Below are 17,292 nucleotides of genomic sequence, written 5' to 3' on the forward strand. Positions count from 1 at the left end.
AGTTTTGTCTGGATTTTTGCCCAAGAGTGGGATTGCTGGGTCATATGGTAGTTCTATGTATAGATTTCTAAGGTACCTCTATACTGATCTCCATAGTGGTTGTACCAGCTTACATTCCCACCAACAGTGCAGGAGAGTTCCCTTTTCTCTGCACTCCCTCCAGCATTTGTTATGTGTGGACTTATTAATGATGGCCTTTCTGACTGGTGTGAGGTGGTATCTCATGGTAGTTTTGATTTGCATTTCTCTAATAATCAGGGATGTTGAGCATTTTTTTTCATGTGCTTGTTGGCCATCTGTATATTTTCCTTGGATAAATGTCTCTTCAGTTCTTTTGCCCATTTTTCCATTGGGTTGTTGGCTTTTTTGCTGTTGAGTTTTATATGTTGTTTGTATATTTTAGCTGTGTAGCACTGGGAATTATGTCTAATCACTTATGATGGAGCATGATAATGTGAGAAAAAAGAATGTATACATGTATGTGTAACTGGGTCACCATGCTGTACTGTAGAAAAAAAATGTTTTGGGGAAATAACAATTGATTACAATTTTAAAAAATTGAAAAAATAAAAAATAAAATTAAAAAAAAACTAATTCCAGAGAAAAAGTGTAAATAACTATAAACAGAGAAGACCAGAAGTCAACATGGGGGCAGGAAAAACAGATCAAAACCACCATTAGGCAGGCAAGAGGGGCAGAGACACAGTAGTGAAAAACATCCAAGGAAATGGATCTGCATTCCTGTTGATACCTGGTGCTGTCTAATTCTCTACATAAAATTGAATGGACACTAATCAGGCTATGTGTTTACAGTGTTTATTTTCCTGAAGGAAACTAATACCAATTCCTATGAAAGGATTATATTAACACCACATTATGAAATGTTATTCTCTATGGATTTTGAGGTCAATCTAAACTATGAAGAAAACTTTGAAACTTCACTCATCTTTTGACATCTGAGATCAGCTTCTTGCTCCATAGCATCCTCATGGCATTTTTCACTTCTGCATCCTCAGTGTATAAATCAGAGGGTTGATCAAAGGTGTTCCAATTGTATAAAGCACAGCTATCATCTTATCCATGGAGAAGTAGTTGCAGGGCATGTGTATATAAATATGCAAGGACCAAAGAACAAGATGACCACCATGATGTGGGATATACAGGTGGAGAGGGCTTTTTTCCTCCCTTCTGCACTGTGGTCTCTCAAAGAATACAAGATGATGACATAGGAGAACATCAGCATGACAAAACTCACTGTAGAGATGGCCCCACTGTTGGACACTAAGGGTAGGATGGTCACGTAGGTGTCTGTACAGGCAAATTCAGCAAAGACTCCAGGAAACAAAAACAGTGATTGATCACATTGGGACCACAGAAAGGTAAATTCAAGGCTAGAAAATCCTGAGGTGAATAACGCACAAAGGATCTGACCCAGCCCACAGGCATCAGCACACCACAGACTTGGTGGCTTATGATGGTCGTGTAGCACAGGGGCTTACAGATGGCCACATAGCAGTCAACAGCCATGAGGATAAAGATGAAGATCTCCAGGTAGCCAAATACATTGGATGAAAAGGCTTGGATCATGCTCTCACTGAAAGATAGTGGTCTTCTTCATGAGGGCATCCACAATCATTCTATGGGCTGTAGAAGTAGAGAGGATGGTATCAAATAAGGATAAGTGGAAAAGGAAGAAATGCATTCGACTCCCAGCTGGTCTTGATGGTAGTAATAATGAGCAGGTTCCCCAGTAATGTCCCCAAACAGAAAATCAAGAAAGTGACAAACATGATTTTCTTCCTAAGAGGATCCTCTGCCAACCCAGGTAGAATGAACTCAGTCACATTGCTGTTCAGCTGCATGATTTCATAAATGAGGAGAAAGGATGAGTGAAATGGATTATCTGCAAAAAAATAAATTACTGTATGTTGTGATATATGATATTAGGAAATATTTTAAGTAAATTTTGCTTATTTATTATTTGCTTATTTATTAGGTATATTCTAGATGTGGCTTCCTAATAATGTATATTCTTAATAATAACACTTTGTTCCTCAATTTGTAATGAGCATTTCATAGGGTCATTATGAGTCTCATATAAGCTTGTGAATATTAAACTTTCCTATAAAACTATTTATACACAATCCCTTGTTAGATTTGACATGATTGTGATTAATTCTGTGCCTACATAGTTACTGCATATGGCCCCATTTTGTTATTTCCTTTGTTATCTTTTGGCCATATTCAGTAAGTGCTGAATGGGACATGTTTTGCATTGTGCATCTCTCATCATTTAGTATATATTTTACTGCCCTTCTTGGTTTGTGATATAATGTCATACACCAATATTAGCACCTTCAAGAATATCTTATTTATACGTTCATTTATACTTTTTATATTTGTTATATATATGTATTAAATAGTTTGTTATTTATAAATATAGATATGCTTTATATCTTCAGTACAAACTCTCTCCCAGCTACTCCACCTTGAAAAGAGGAAAGACATGTTGCCTTCAAACAACCTATTGCACCTTCACACATGTTTATATTTAATCCTTGACATATATGATGAACAGGAGGAATATCCTTTGGTATTTGATAATATCTCAGAAATATCCATTACTATTTTTTTTCATTCTCCAATTGGAAAGCACATTTTAGAACACTCAGATTTCCTGACGTTACATTTCTAAATGAAAGGGAGGTTAGGAGTTCCTGTCATGCCTCAGCGGAAATGAATCTGACTAGTATCCCTGAGGATACATGTTCCATCCCTGGCCTCACTCAGTGGGTTAATGATCCGATGCTGTCGTAAGCTGTGGTGTAGTTCCCAGAAGCAGCCTGGATCCTGCGTTGCTGTGGCTGTGGCATAGGCCGGCAGCTACAGCTCTGTTTCAACCACTAGCTTGAGAACCCCACCATATGCCGTGGGTGCAGCCCTAAAAAAAAGACACACACAAAAAAAAAAAAAAAAAGAAAGAAAGAAAGAAAGAAAGGGAGATTATATTTTAGCCAATAGTTCATATTTTTAAAAATTCAAGCTTTTACTTAAGCATCTTAAATCTGGATGTTTTTCTTTTGGGGGAGGATGTCACCTGGTATTTGTTATAGGATCCAATCATATTTATATTCCCAGGGAATCTGTATGAGTCTGTTATCTGAAAACCCCACGTTCCTAGAACAGAGTAGAAGAGCAGAAGAGAGAGGGAAATGTAGTTTTCCAAAAGAGTCAGAATAGATAATAACTGATATCTTTGTTCAATTTGTTTTCATCCTGGCAATTAATTATTCAACTTGAAATGAAGATTCTTTCAGTGAAGACTGAAATCTTTCAGTGAAGATTTGTTTTATTTCCCATTTAGAAAGAAGTGTTATTGTGGGGTCATTTCCAAGAACAAATTTTGTTCTTTAGCTCTTTCTTGTGAAGATGATTCTGGCAGTGGCACTATATGCAAGTAAATGTAACATATTTAAACATAATCTGCAAAACTTAATTTATTCCAGTCTGCTTCTCCTCAGTCTCATCCAGCCTTCAATACATTGTCTCAAAAGTTGTGAGCAGTCAAGGCACAGATTAGGATAGGCTAACTAGGCACAAGATTTCCCCTAAATATATTTTTCTCTTCCAGGGAGAATTTCTTCTCTTCAACAGAGATGAAATATCTCTTATTCCTGAAAAAAAAAAACCCTCTTGAGAAAAGATCTAATAAAGTTATTTAGTTTGGCTTTACAAGTGTTACAAAAAGCTCTTTGGATTTGTGCATAATCTTAAACTATAAGGGAACTGAGTCTTGATATTTTAATCATTACAAGAAGTTCTTTCTTTCCTTTATTGATTTAATAGAGAATTGAATCATAAAGTATTGACACTTAAAATATGTAGGCATTGATAGCAAGATAATGTGAAAGTTTGTGTCACTTCGTATTCCCTGATGTTGGCCATTCTCTTAAATATATAGTTTTTAGCTTGTATGTTATCAAATGCATTTTCCTATCATTTTCTAAGACAAGATTATTTCTTTTTTTTAACATTTAAACTTGCATATTTAAGATAAATTAAGAATTATATATACATATGATTATTAATAATAATGTATACACATCTTAATATTTAGTTTCAAAATGACATTAGTATTGCCACTTGAATCTGCAGCCATAAAGCACATTTCTGTGCATTCAAATTCCATGAAATCCAAACTGCTTTAGTCATATATTTAGTAGTTTTTTTGAAAAAAAGCTTTTTATGTTCTCAAGTACATTTCAGTGATTCTCCTAGTGTCTTGTAAAAGGGGATATTAAACCTATTCTGTAATCTACAACACTATACGACCTAGAAAAGGCTGCTGTTCTCTAAAGTCTTTGTATAATCAGGGTCTATTCATGATGCAGTGTGAGCATATAGAGATTAAGTAGATGGATCAGGTGGGAACTCTAAAATGTAAGTAATGTAGTAACTAAGGACTCAGAACAAATAGGTGTAGAGTATCCATACTCTTCCTGGAATGCCTTTCTGTTTCTAGCTGTTTAATTTTCTGGGAACTTCAGAAGCAAACTGCTAAGAAATATTCTCTAGATGGCCTTCTGTGATTACCTGTGAGAAAGGAAATTCACTCTCCTGCCCTTTAAAGGCTTTAATTTTTTTAATACTCTTACATCTTGTAGTTTATAACAAGAATGTGCATGTTTAGTTTAGATGCCTTCCTGGAGTGAGAATATCAGAAAACTTTATGTACTTCAGATATTATTTTCCGCACTTCCAACCCAATGCCTTGTGAAGTGTAGATGCTCAGCAAGAACTTTTAAATTGAACATTTCCTACAACCCCATAAAAAGTAATATTTACCTTATTGTTCTAGCATTTGCTGAGTACAAGCCACATTAGTATTATGAACTTATAGATCTCTTCTATATATCATGTATGGTAGATAAACAAATATGTGCCAAATTTACATAGCTAAAAAATAACGAAGAAAACAAATGCAAACATGAAAATAATTTATCACTTACTGAGAGTTAGAAGACTCTCAGAATTAGCCTCAAGTCTGCCTATCCTTTTTTGTTACCAGCTTTATTATAGAACGCTGGAAAAAATTCATCTCTGCATTCCAGGGGGATATTTTAATATTTAATGGTGTAAGTTATTAACACCCTACAGAGTTTATTCCCCACAGTTTCTGTTCATTCAGATTCATCCTAGATGTAATAAACTCAACTTTTAGTTTGTCCAGTTAGCCTGTAACATAGCAAGTTAATCTGCCTCATAGTCAGGAGTTTGATACAAACAAGGATTCCTAGTTATCATTTCTCTCAGTCTGAAAAACAGGTATCAGGGAAAAAGAAAAAAAAAAAAAGAGAGTGGTGGCGGGCAGGAAAAAGAAATTATGTCCCTGGTAGAAGAGAAAGTGGGCTAACAAACACTACCATGCTCCCACCTAGTGCCCTAAATTACACACTTCTGCATTAGGAAACAAACTTTGCTAGCTCTTTTGATTTTTTTTTTTCTGTACAAATCCAGGGAAAACACTATTGTGCTTGAAACCAGAGGTTCTATTCTATGGGCTCCAGGCATTCCTCACCTGGAGCTACAGACATACTGCAAGTGATCTGATGATTAATATGTATATGGAACTATTTGTACAAACTGAATATGCATCTCATATTTGTCAAATTAATTTCCATTTATTTTTAATTCATATTAGTAAAAGACACATCTTAAAGGAAACAATTTATTGAAATAATCATGTTTACCAAGTATTTATTGATTAGCTTTTATAACTCTAGGCTCTGTGTTTGTCACTTTTCATAACTCAGCTTTTAATTCATATAATAATTCCATTAAATTGGTATTAAAATGTAATTTTTTAGAAAAAGAAACTGGAACTGACAGAAGTTAAGCTGCTTGTCTAGGTTATACATTTAATAATTTTAGTACTGAGAACTGTACTAAAACTGTTTTATTCCATGGTTTGTTCTCATTCCACACATTTTCCTTATACTATTCTAAATTGAAAACCAAAAAAACAAAAAAAAATTTGGAGTTCCCATCATGGCTCAGCAGTTAGTGAACCGGACTAACATCCATGAGGACGTGGGTTTGATCCCTGGCCTCACTCAGTGGGTTAAGGATCTGGCGTTGCCCTGAGCTGTGTGGTGTAGGTAGCAGAAGTGGCTCAGATCTGGCATTGCTGTGGCTGTGGTATAAGCCGGTGGCTACAGTCTTATTGGACCTCTAGCCTGGGAACCTCCATATTCCACAGGTGCAGCCCTATAAAGGCAAGAAGACAAAAAAAAAAAAAAAGAAAGAAAATGAAAACCAAGAGAGTACCAGAAAGTGATGATAATAATGAAAAAATGTTTCTAATAGATTAGTAATGCTATCTCAGGTTGTGGTGTCTAGAATTTACAGTAATGTTGAAATCCCAATAGCCATAGGATATACAGGTGAACACTTTCACATTTTCAGTAATTTTTAAAAAATTATGAATTTCAAGTTAAAGCTGTACAATTATACTTGAGAATAATTACTGAAAATAATAGTTTTGATCAGAGGCAGCAATACTCATATCAGACAATATAAAATTTAAAACATTCTATAAAAAAAGACAAAAGAGGGAATTATATAATGATAAAGAAGATATTATAATCATTACTATGTATGCACCCAATTTAGGAGCACCTAAATATATCAAGTAGGTATTAACAGACTTAAAGGTAGAAATTGGAAATAATACAGTAATAGTAATGGACTTAAATTGGAATAATTAGTATTGTTACAATATCCATACTATCCAGAGTTCCTGTTGTGGCTCAGTGTTTAACAAATCTGACTAGGAACCATGAGGTTGCTGGTTCAATCCCTGGCCTCACTTAGTGGGTTAAGGATCTGGCATTGCCATGAGCTGTGGTGTAGGTCACAGATGTGGCTCAGATCCAGGCTGGTGGCTACAGCTCCATTTAGACCCTTGGCCTGGGAACTTCCACATGCCACGAGTGTGGCCCTAAAATGACAAAAGACAAAAAAAAAATCCACACTATCCAAAGCAATATATAGATTGAATGCAATCACTATCAAAATACCTATGACAGTTTTCAAAGAACTAGAACAAATAATCCTAAAATTTGCATGCAACCATGAAGTTTCTGAGTTGATGAAACAACATTAAGAAAAAATAACAAAGTTAGAAGTATCATTCTTCAAAACTGTATGGTACTGACATTAAAACAGACAGATGAACCAGTGGAACAGAATAGAGAACCGAGAAATAAACCCACATACTTATTGTCAATTAATCTATGGCAAGGGGAGCAAGAATATACAATAGAAGAAATAGAATCCTTCAGTAAGTGGTGCTGGAAAAACTGGATAGATACCTGTAAAATAATGAAAGTAGGACATTCTCTAACACTATATATACAAAGAAGCTCAAAATGGATTAAATGTAAGACCTGAATCCATATCTGAAAGAGGACATAGAACACTGTTTGGCATAAATTTCAGAAGTATTTTTAATCTTTCTCCAAGGCAATAGAAATAAAAGCAAAAATAAACAAATGTGGCCTGTTTAAGGCTTTTTCACAGCAAAGGAAATCATCAACAAAACAAAAAATTAACCAAATGATTGGGAGAAAGCACTTGTAAATAATATGACTGATAAGGGTTAATGTCTAAAATATATAAACAGCTCATACAACTCAATATTAAAAAACAACCAGGTTAAAAAATAGGCAGAAGCTCTGAATAGACTTTTTTTCCCCCAGAGACATACAGATGGCCATAGGCACATGCAAAGATACTCGACATCATTAGTCATAGAGAAATTCAAATCAGAACTGCAATGAGATATCATCTTATACCTATCAGAATGGCTTTCATCAAAAAGAGCAAAAATAACAAGTGTTGGCAAGTATATGGAGAAAAGGGAAGCCTTTTTTGCTCTTAGTATAAATATAAATTGGTTCAGCCACTATGAGAAATAGCATGGCAATTCTTCAAATGCTAAAATAGAATTAGCATATGATTCACTAAGTCCATTCCTGAGTATATAACTGAAGAAAACTAAAGCGCCATTTATACCTGCACCCCCAATATTCATAGCAGCATTATTTACAATTGCCAAGACATGAAAACAATCTAAGTATCCATTAACAGATGAATGGATAAATAATGCATGTATTCACATACACACACACACACACACACACACACACACGTGCACACACACACACAAGAATACTATTCAGCCATAAAAATGAAATTTTGCCATTTGCAACAACATGGATGGACTTGGAGAGTGTTGTGCTAAGTGAAATATGTCATATAGAGAAAGATAAATACTGTATTATATCACTTATATGTGGAACCTAAAAAAAGCATATGTTATCTCATCATTGTTATATTTGCAATAACCTAATAAAATATGATGTTGTTAATCTTTCCATACTCTTATTTTTCATCAATATTTCTTTGGTGATATGTCTAGACAAATCATCTGCCCAGTTTTTAAAAAATTGGATTGCTTGTTTTCTTATTGTTGCTCTTAACTGTTCTTTGTATATTTTGGTTATGGGTCCTTTGTCAGATATGTGTTTTGGTGTAGTTGCTTTCAGTCTGTGGCTAGTATTTTCATTTTCTTAACAGTGTCTCTTGCAGAGCAGAGATAATTGATTTTAATGGAGTGCATCTTAATACTTTTTTCAATTATGGGTGTAAACACAGCATATTTATAGATTTAGTTGTTTTTTCAGTGCTGCACCCACAGCTTATGAAGGTTCCAAGACTAGGGGTCAAATTGGAGCTGTAGCCACTGGCCTACACCACAGCCACTGCAACATGGGATCCGAGCTGCATTTGTGACCTACACCACATCTCACCGCAATGCTGGATCCTTAACCTACTGAGCAAGGCCAGGGATCAAACCTGCGTTCTCATGGGTACTAGTCAGATTTGTTTCCGTTGAGGCACGATGGGAATTTGTATAGATTTTTATTCTTAGCAGAGTTTTAGGTTCACAGCAAATTTTGTGGAAAATGCAGAGTACCCATGAACCTTTTGCCTCCCTGCTCCTCACACACAAAACCTCTCTCTGCATCAACATCCTGAACTAAAGCAGTACTTGTGGTTAACAGTCAAGGAAATTGATATGCCATTGATGCCACATAATCAGCCAAAGTCCATGGGTTACATCCAGGGTTCACTCCTAATATAGCACACCCCATAGGCTTAGATCTTTGTATAATGACAGGTAACCACCATTGTAATATCATACGCAATAATTTCAGTGCCTTAAAGTCCTCTGTGTTCTGCTTATTCATCCCTCTTATTAAACTTAATGAAGGAAAGCTCCACTAAAATGGGGTTAGGAAGCCAGAAGGGGGAGCTCTCATGCACATACCATCAATGCAGATCCCAACAGAAAGAGATGTGGCTTATATCTCTGGTGGGATATGATACTTCACTGCCATCAGCAGGAGGAAGAATGTGTTCTTGCCTTGCAACACCTCAGTCAACAAGAGACTTAAATCAGGTGACAAAAGCCACTGGAGTCAAGCTCCCAGTGTCCTCCAGTTAACTTGTTTGTTATAAACACAGCGCCTCCTAACTGCCCCTTCACTATAAGAGTTTCCGCTTTGCTTTACTAGGTTTGCATGTGGTTCATGGGAGTTACATGTTTCTAACTGCAATTCTTCCCTGTTCCAGAATCAACCAATTTTATTGGTGAAATAACTGACTCTTATTATTTTCCGTTAACACCTCTCTCTCCAACTCCTGACAAGCACTGATCTCTTTATTTTATTCCTTTTTTTTTCTTCTCAGAATCTTACATAGTTGGAATCCTGCAGTATGTTGCCTTTTCAGATTGTCCTCTTTCATTTCAGTAGTATGCATTTAAAATACCTTTGTGTCTTTTCATGGCTAAATAGTGCTTTTTAAATTTTTTTAGTGCTCAGTAATATTTCATCGTGGATAAAGCACAGTTCATTTACCCTTGCACATATTGAAGAACATGTTGATTGATTCCAAGTCTTAGTAATTATGAATTAATGTTTTTGTAAATATCTATGTACAGGTTTTCATGAAACATAAGGTTTCAATTCATTTGCATAAATACTGTGTTGTGAGACTGTTGGGTATATAATAAGCGTATTTCTGTGTGGCTATTCCATTTTGTATTCTGATAGGCAATGCATGAGAGTTTCAGTTGCTCTGTATGCTTGATAGTTAGTGTTGTAGTGTTTTGGATGTGGCTTTTTATATATTGGTACCTAGTGTCATCTTTTTTATAGGGGCATAGGTGCATCTTGTTTTAGTTGCAATTCTTTAATAGCATTTGATGTTGGTTATCTTTATCTATCTTATTTTTCATCTCTACATATTCCTTTTTATATCTGAAGACATTATTTTTTAAGAGAAGATAATTCGTTTAAATATTTATTCTATAAAGTTTTTATTGTGATAAAAATACTTGAGAAACACCCTCTTTACAAACTTGAAATTACACAACAGAATAATATTAACCATAAGCACATGTTGTACACTTGCTCTGAAACTTATTCATCTTCTATAATTAAAAATTTTCCCTAGTTCTGGCAACTGCCATCATGCTGTTTGTATGAGTTTGACTCTTGTGTATACCTCTTATAAGTAGAATCATACAGTATTTATCGCTATCTATCTGGCTTATGTCATTTGGCATAATGTTGACCAGGTTCATCCAAGTTTTGCATATGGCAGCATTTCCTTTTTAAAAGACTATACTATTCCATTGTATGTATATACCATCTTTTCTTTATCATTTCATCTTTTAATAAACAGTTTGTTTTCATATCTTGGCTATTGGGAACAATGTTACAATAAGGAGGAGAGTGTAATTATCTCTTTTCATTCCCGATATCAATACATTTAGATATATAGATCCAGAAGTGAAAATTTGAATCATACAGCAATTCTATTTTCAATTTTTTGAGGATCAACCATACTGTTTTTCCTAGGGGTTGCATTATTTTACATCACCATGAGCAGCATACAGGTTTTCCAGTTTTTCCATATATGTGACAACACTTGCTATCTTTGTTATTTTAATAAATATATCCTACTCAATGGGAGATGATATCTCATTGTGGTTTTGATTACATTTCCCTGAGAATTAGTGATGTTGATCACGTATACCAGGTGACAGTCTTTGTGTCATTTGGAGAAATGTCCGTTCAACTCCTCTTTTCATTTATTAATTGGGTTGTTAATTCTTTTCTATTAAATTGTAGGACTTTCTTGTATATTATATTTTCTGTCTTAATATTGTATTGTGTATGTGATTTACAAATAGTTTCTCCCATCATATGCTGGTTGTTCACCATGTATAATCTTTCCTTTGCTGTGCTTAGTGATGTTGTCTCACTTGTCTAACTTTGATTATTTTGCTTGTGCTTTTTTTGTGTCATTTCCAGAAATCATTGATAAGCTTATTGTTGTTAGGTTTTTCATTTCTGTTTTTATCAAGGAATTCCTCCATTAAAATTTTTAATTCATTTTAAATTGATTGTGCATATGATGTCCCATAAGGGTACACTTTCTTTCATATGATTTGTTTATCCAGTTTCTCAACTTATTTGTTCAGAGACTCTCCTTTCTCCACTGTATATTCTTAGTTTGCTTCAAGGAAATGTTGAGAGTATATACTTGGGTTTTTGGGGTCGCTATTCTGTGCCTTTGGTCTATATGTTTGTCTTTTATGGCAGTATCATCCCATTTTAATTACTGTAGCTTTTTAATATATTTTGAGATTAGGAAGTCTAATTCTTCCAGATTTATTTTTATTTCTCAATAGTAATTTGTCCAGGTGGAGAAATTTGTGGGTACATGTGAATTTTAGAATTGTTACTTCTATAAATAACTGCCATTGCCAGAGTTCCCTGGTGATCTAGTGGTTAAGGATTTGGCTTTATTAGGGTTGTGGCTCATATTTTATCTCTGCCTTGGAATCTGCATGACATAGGTATGCCCCCTAATCTTTGACATGAACTCTCTCAGCCTTTTTTAGGACTGGAAATCCTACCCAAAACTTTGAAAATGTATGTTTTGCATTTACTTCCTTTTAGAACCTAAGGTACATCTATATAAGATACATCGATCGTAAAATCCAAACTTATTTTGCTTTTATTAGAGAGCAAACTTACTTACAAAAATTATGTTCTCTCTATGATTATTAACATTAAATGATCCATGAAATTGGTATATTAAAAAAGAAAGAAAGTGGGAGTTCCCCAGTGATGCAATGGCTTAATGATGCAGTGAGCAGTGGCTTAGGGAACTTCCCCATGCCTCAGGCACTGCAAAAGACAGGGGGGAGAGAGAGAGAAAGTAAAGAAAGAAGAGAAAAAGATATAAGAACTTTTTAGATACACATATATAAAAGTATTGAAGTCTTTCATGTAGAATTTTCATAATGTAACATTCAAATTAATGTTTGCAACATAATAATGCTTGATTTAAAAAACTGCACAAGGAAATATTGCATATTTATTAAGTGTGTATTTATGTGTATTTATACTAGGATAAGCTACAGAATATTTGAAGATATTAATATGTGTTAATAAAAGAGGTACTTATAGTAAATTTGTATAAAAATCCAAATAAAATATTTTTGAACATGGTAATGAGAAATTGAGATTTCTCTTGATAATATAACTTTTTTTGATAGACTATTTTAAAAGAATAATTGCAAGCTTACAGAAAAATTACCAAAGAAAAATATACATAGAGCTTAGAGTTCCCATCTAAGTTCTATGTCCCCTTCACCAATATACTGTTTACTGACAACTTAACAATTAGGTAATACATTTGTTACAAATGAGGAATCAGTATTAATCCATTTTTATTAAAGTTTGTGGTTTACAATTGGTTTTACTCTTTATGTTATAGAATATTATGGGTTTTGTGTCAACATCTTGTACCAAAGTGGAATATGTGTTACAATCAATTAATTTGGCTGATGCACTATTATCATCTAAAGACCACAGGTAAAATGAAGGTTTACTTTTGGAGTTGTAATTCTATGAATTTTGACCTATATGTAATGATGCGTATCCAAATTCTAGTATCATGCACAATAATTTCACTGTCTTAAGAATCCATTGTGCTCTGGCTTTTCATCTATCTCCTCCACAACTCCTGTTAACCACAAATCTTTATACTGTCTCCACTGTTCTTGCCTTTTCCAGAATGTCCTATAGGTGGAATCATATGATATGTAGCCTTTCACATTGGTTTCTTTACAAAGTAATGTGCATTGAGGTTTCTTCCATGTCTTTTTAATGGCTTGATAAGTTTATTTGTAACACTCATTAATATTCCATTGTGGTTATAGTACAGTTTATCTCCACATTCACTTACAGCAGAGCACCTTGAATGATTCCCGGGTTTCACAGTTATGAATTAGAGCGGCTGTAAGCAATCGTGTGCAATGTTTTCGTGTGGACATGACTTTTTAACTCATTTGGGTAAAGGCTATGTTCTGCGATTGCTGCATTGTATGTTACAAATATGCTTAGTTTTGTAAAAACCTCCATAGTTTCTTCCAACATGAATGTACCATTTTGCATTCTCACCAGTTGGATGAGTACCTGTTTCATCACATTGTCACCCGTATTTGATGTTGTATTTGTAATTTGGCTTTTTAATAGGTTCATAGTTGTATCTTGATGTTTTAATTTTCAGCTCTTTCATATCTTGTCATCTATATATTTTATTTTTAATATTTTAGTATGTTTTAATCTTTATAGTGTTTTTATTTCAGTGAGAACACATTTTATTTTTATTTTAGCATTTTATTTTAGTGATAAATTTATAGTATTTTTATTTTATTTTATAGTATTTTTATTTTAGTAAGACCTACCCTCTTGACAAACTTTGAAGTACACAATGCACTGTGGTCAACTACAGTGTTTTAAAACATATTTTTAGAATTTACTAATCTTGTGTAATTGATATTAAATATCCATTGAAGACAATTCTCCATTTTTCCTTCCACGTAAAACCTGACAACAACCATTCTGTTTTCTCTTTCTGGGTCTATTGTGTATATCTCATATAAGTGGACTCATGTCCCCAGGTTTAATTTGACTAAAAGTATTCTTGAATCACACAAAACTTCCATTATTTTGTCCTGTGTATCTTCTTTTACTTCTATTTTCAATCTTTTTTTAAAATTTTATCTTTTAGGTTATTTATTTTCTCATCTACTTCCTACTTTTAATTATTCATCTGAAATGAAAATCAGCATGAAAGCCTATAGTGAATGTTGTGTGTGTGTGTGTGTGTGTGTGTGTGTAAGTGCTTATCATGCTGGAGTTATAGAGGAATCTATTAGGTAAGTTTATAATAGCTTATGACATTTCCATTCTTTGTTAACTTTGATGGACCTCCTCATGCATCACATGCCAACTTTGGGACACCAGTACAGAAACTTAGCTTTGAAATATCCAAGAAATCAAAGAAATGTGAGAACACTGAAATCTCATGTTATTTTATTTCACTTATTTATTTTTTTAGGACCACACCTGTGGCATATGGAAGTTCCCAGGTTAGGGGTCGAGTTGGAGCTGTATCTGCCAGCCTACACCACAGCCACAGCAACACAGGATCCAATATGCATCTGCAACCTACACCACAGCTCATGGCAATGCCGGATCCTTAACCCACTGAGCAAGGTCAGAGATTGAACCTGTGTGCTCATGGATGCTAGTCAGATTCATTTCCTCTGAGCCACGACAGGAACTCCTTCATGTTATTTTAATAATGAATTTATTCTAAAATAATTTTTGATAGGAGGTAATGATGGTTTTGGTAAGGTTTTATAAATAAGATAACAATATTAAAAATGAAATGGTATCTTCATTTTTTATAAAGGTAAAAGTTCATGAGATAACCATTGACATCAAATCCAAGGTTCAAGTGTTAATATGATCTGCCCACTCTGGACACCAAATTCTATTGGCAATTACAACATATGAATCTAGATGACCTCTGCGTTGGGAAAGTACAGAGGAAGAAAATAACTTCCTGCTACATAGTGGATTTTCTACATTTTTTTCTTCAAACCATGTTCTACCTCTGTGTACTTCAATCTCAGAAAATAGGTGGCATTTATCCTGTATTTTTTGTTTGTTTAAGTCTTGACAACATAAATTATTTTACTTCCTAGAGTTACTGAACTCTATCATTGTAGCTCCTATAAACCAATCACACATAGAACTAAATATCTCAAGTCCTTTGTAACACACACACACACACACACACACGCACGCACACACACAATGTCTGTTATCTTAATAGCCAAAGACAACAATAATGAAACTATTTTAAAATATTATTATATAAAAAATTGATTCAATAGTGTGGAACTGTTTTAAAATAAAATAGTTATATAATGAAATGAAGTGATTGATTCACAGAGTTAGTTTCCTTGCTCCAGAAGTGCTCAAGAGAAAACAGTTTACCTGCTTAGAAAGGTAGTATAGCAGGAATTACAGATTACAGAGTACTAGCTATACTTTATTTATGGATGATCATGTGATTAAATAGTTTTGATTGTATAAAAGTTATTTTTTATATAATCAGAGTCTAGACTGTTTTGTCGGTGTATTTCACAATCAGCAAAGCCAGAATTAAATTCTCAGGAAAAGAATGGGTCAGGCTGAACATGCTAGGGAAACTATGAATCTGAGGGCAGAAGAACAGAGAAAAGTAAGAAAATCTGTTACATTTTCATAGATGTTGTGGGGGAATAAATATCTATCTTATATATCTCTATCCGTCCATCTGTCTGTCTGTCTATCTATCTATGTATGTATCTATCTATTTAGAGGAAGTCAAACGGTGACTCAATAAGTAATCAAACAAAGCTCTTAATTCATATTTGCTTTCAGAGATAATTCTGACATGACATAATTTTCTCATAGCATTTTTCACTTTTGCATTCCTCAGTGTGTAGATGAGTGGATTGAGGAAGGGTGTTCCAATAGTATAAAATACTGCCATCACCTTCTCCATGGGGAAAGTGGTTGGGGGCGTGTGTATATGAATATACATGGTCTGAAGAATAAGATGACTATGATGATATGGGAAGTGCAGGTGGAGATGGCACTTTTCCTCCCTTCTGCACTGTGGTTTCTCAGAGAACGCAGGATAATGAAGTATGAGATCATCAGAATTACAAAACTGCTGGAGCAAATAGCTCCACTGTTAGACACCAAGAGCAGGTTGATCATGTAAGTGTCCATGCAGGCAAGTTTCAATAAGGGCTGCAAATCACAGCAATAGTGATCAATCAGATTGGGGCCACAGAAAGGCAGTCTCAAGTCCAAGATAATATGAGCCATAGAATGTATAAAGGACCCCATCCATGCAAGAACAATCAGGATGATGCAGACCTGGTGCCTCATGATGGTTGGCTTGCAGATGATGGTGGCTTGCAGATGGCCACATAGTGATCAACAGCCATGAGATTCAGGACAAAGATCTCCATGCAGCCAAATATATGTAAAGCAAAGACTTGAGTCATGCACCCATTGTAAGATATGATTTTCTTTTCAGAGAATCCACAATGAGTCTAGGGGCTATGGAAGTTGAAAAGCAGGTATCAGCAATGGACAAATAAAACAGGAAGAAGTTCATGGGGCTCCCAAGATTTTGGCTTGATTTGATGGTCACAATAATAAGCAAATTACCCATGACAGTTCCCATAAAGAAAATGAAGAAGATCACAAACACTATTTTCTGTTTCATAGGATCCTAACAATACAAACAATACAAACTCAGTGACACCATTATTTGGCTGCATTGTTTCAGTCAAATGGAGAAGGGGCAGGTTAGAAATAGTGAATCTGCAAAGGGAGGAAAAAAAAAATGACATGAATACCACACTTAAAGTTCAAATACATATACCTTATCATGAAAGTGCCACTTTCCAACTGGTAATCATTTACCTTTTGTATTATTGTTTTCTGAATAAAAGTGAAATCATATTTTTATTCAATCTATGAACAAATGAAATATATACATAACTGAAAAGTAAATAGTTCCTAAAATATAATAAACACTAATTTATTAGGGTAGAGTGTTGCATAAATAGAGAAAACTTATGCCTGACTCATCCTAATATGTTTTTACATTACTTAAACTTAGTAATACAGTTATAAATACATCCTAGTAAATGTTATAAACATTGGGGGGGGGGAGTACAGGAGAGATGGGGAGAGGGAGAAGGGGGGGAGAGAGAGGTGAAATAAACAG

General features: G+C 34.4%; 2 pseudogenes; both read right to left on the bottom strand.

The window, feature by feature from the left end:
- Positions 1-942: 942 nt before the first annotated feature.
- LOC110256968 (olfactory receptor 4C16-like) lies at positions 943-1,862 on the bottom strand (annotated as a pseudogene).
- A 13,993-nt stretch (positions 1,863-15,855) lies between these two features.
- On the bottom strand, positions 15,856-16,840 carry LOC110259453 (olfactory receptor 4C11-like; annotated as a pseudogene).
- Between the last annotated feature and the right edge of the window lie 452 nt (positions 16,841-17,292).

This window comes from Sus scrofa, chromosome 1, assembly GCF_054392235.1.
Source record: "Sus scrofa isolate SSC_HxYL_T2T_F1_AM1 chromosome 1, Sscrofa_HxYL_maternal_Yorkshire_Landrace_v2.0, whole genome shotgun sequence".
Taxonomy (NCBI): domain Eukaryota; kingdom Metazoa; phylum Chordata; class Mammalia; order Artiodactyla; family Suidae; genus Sus; species Sus scrofa.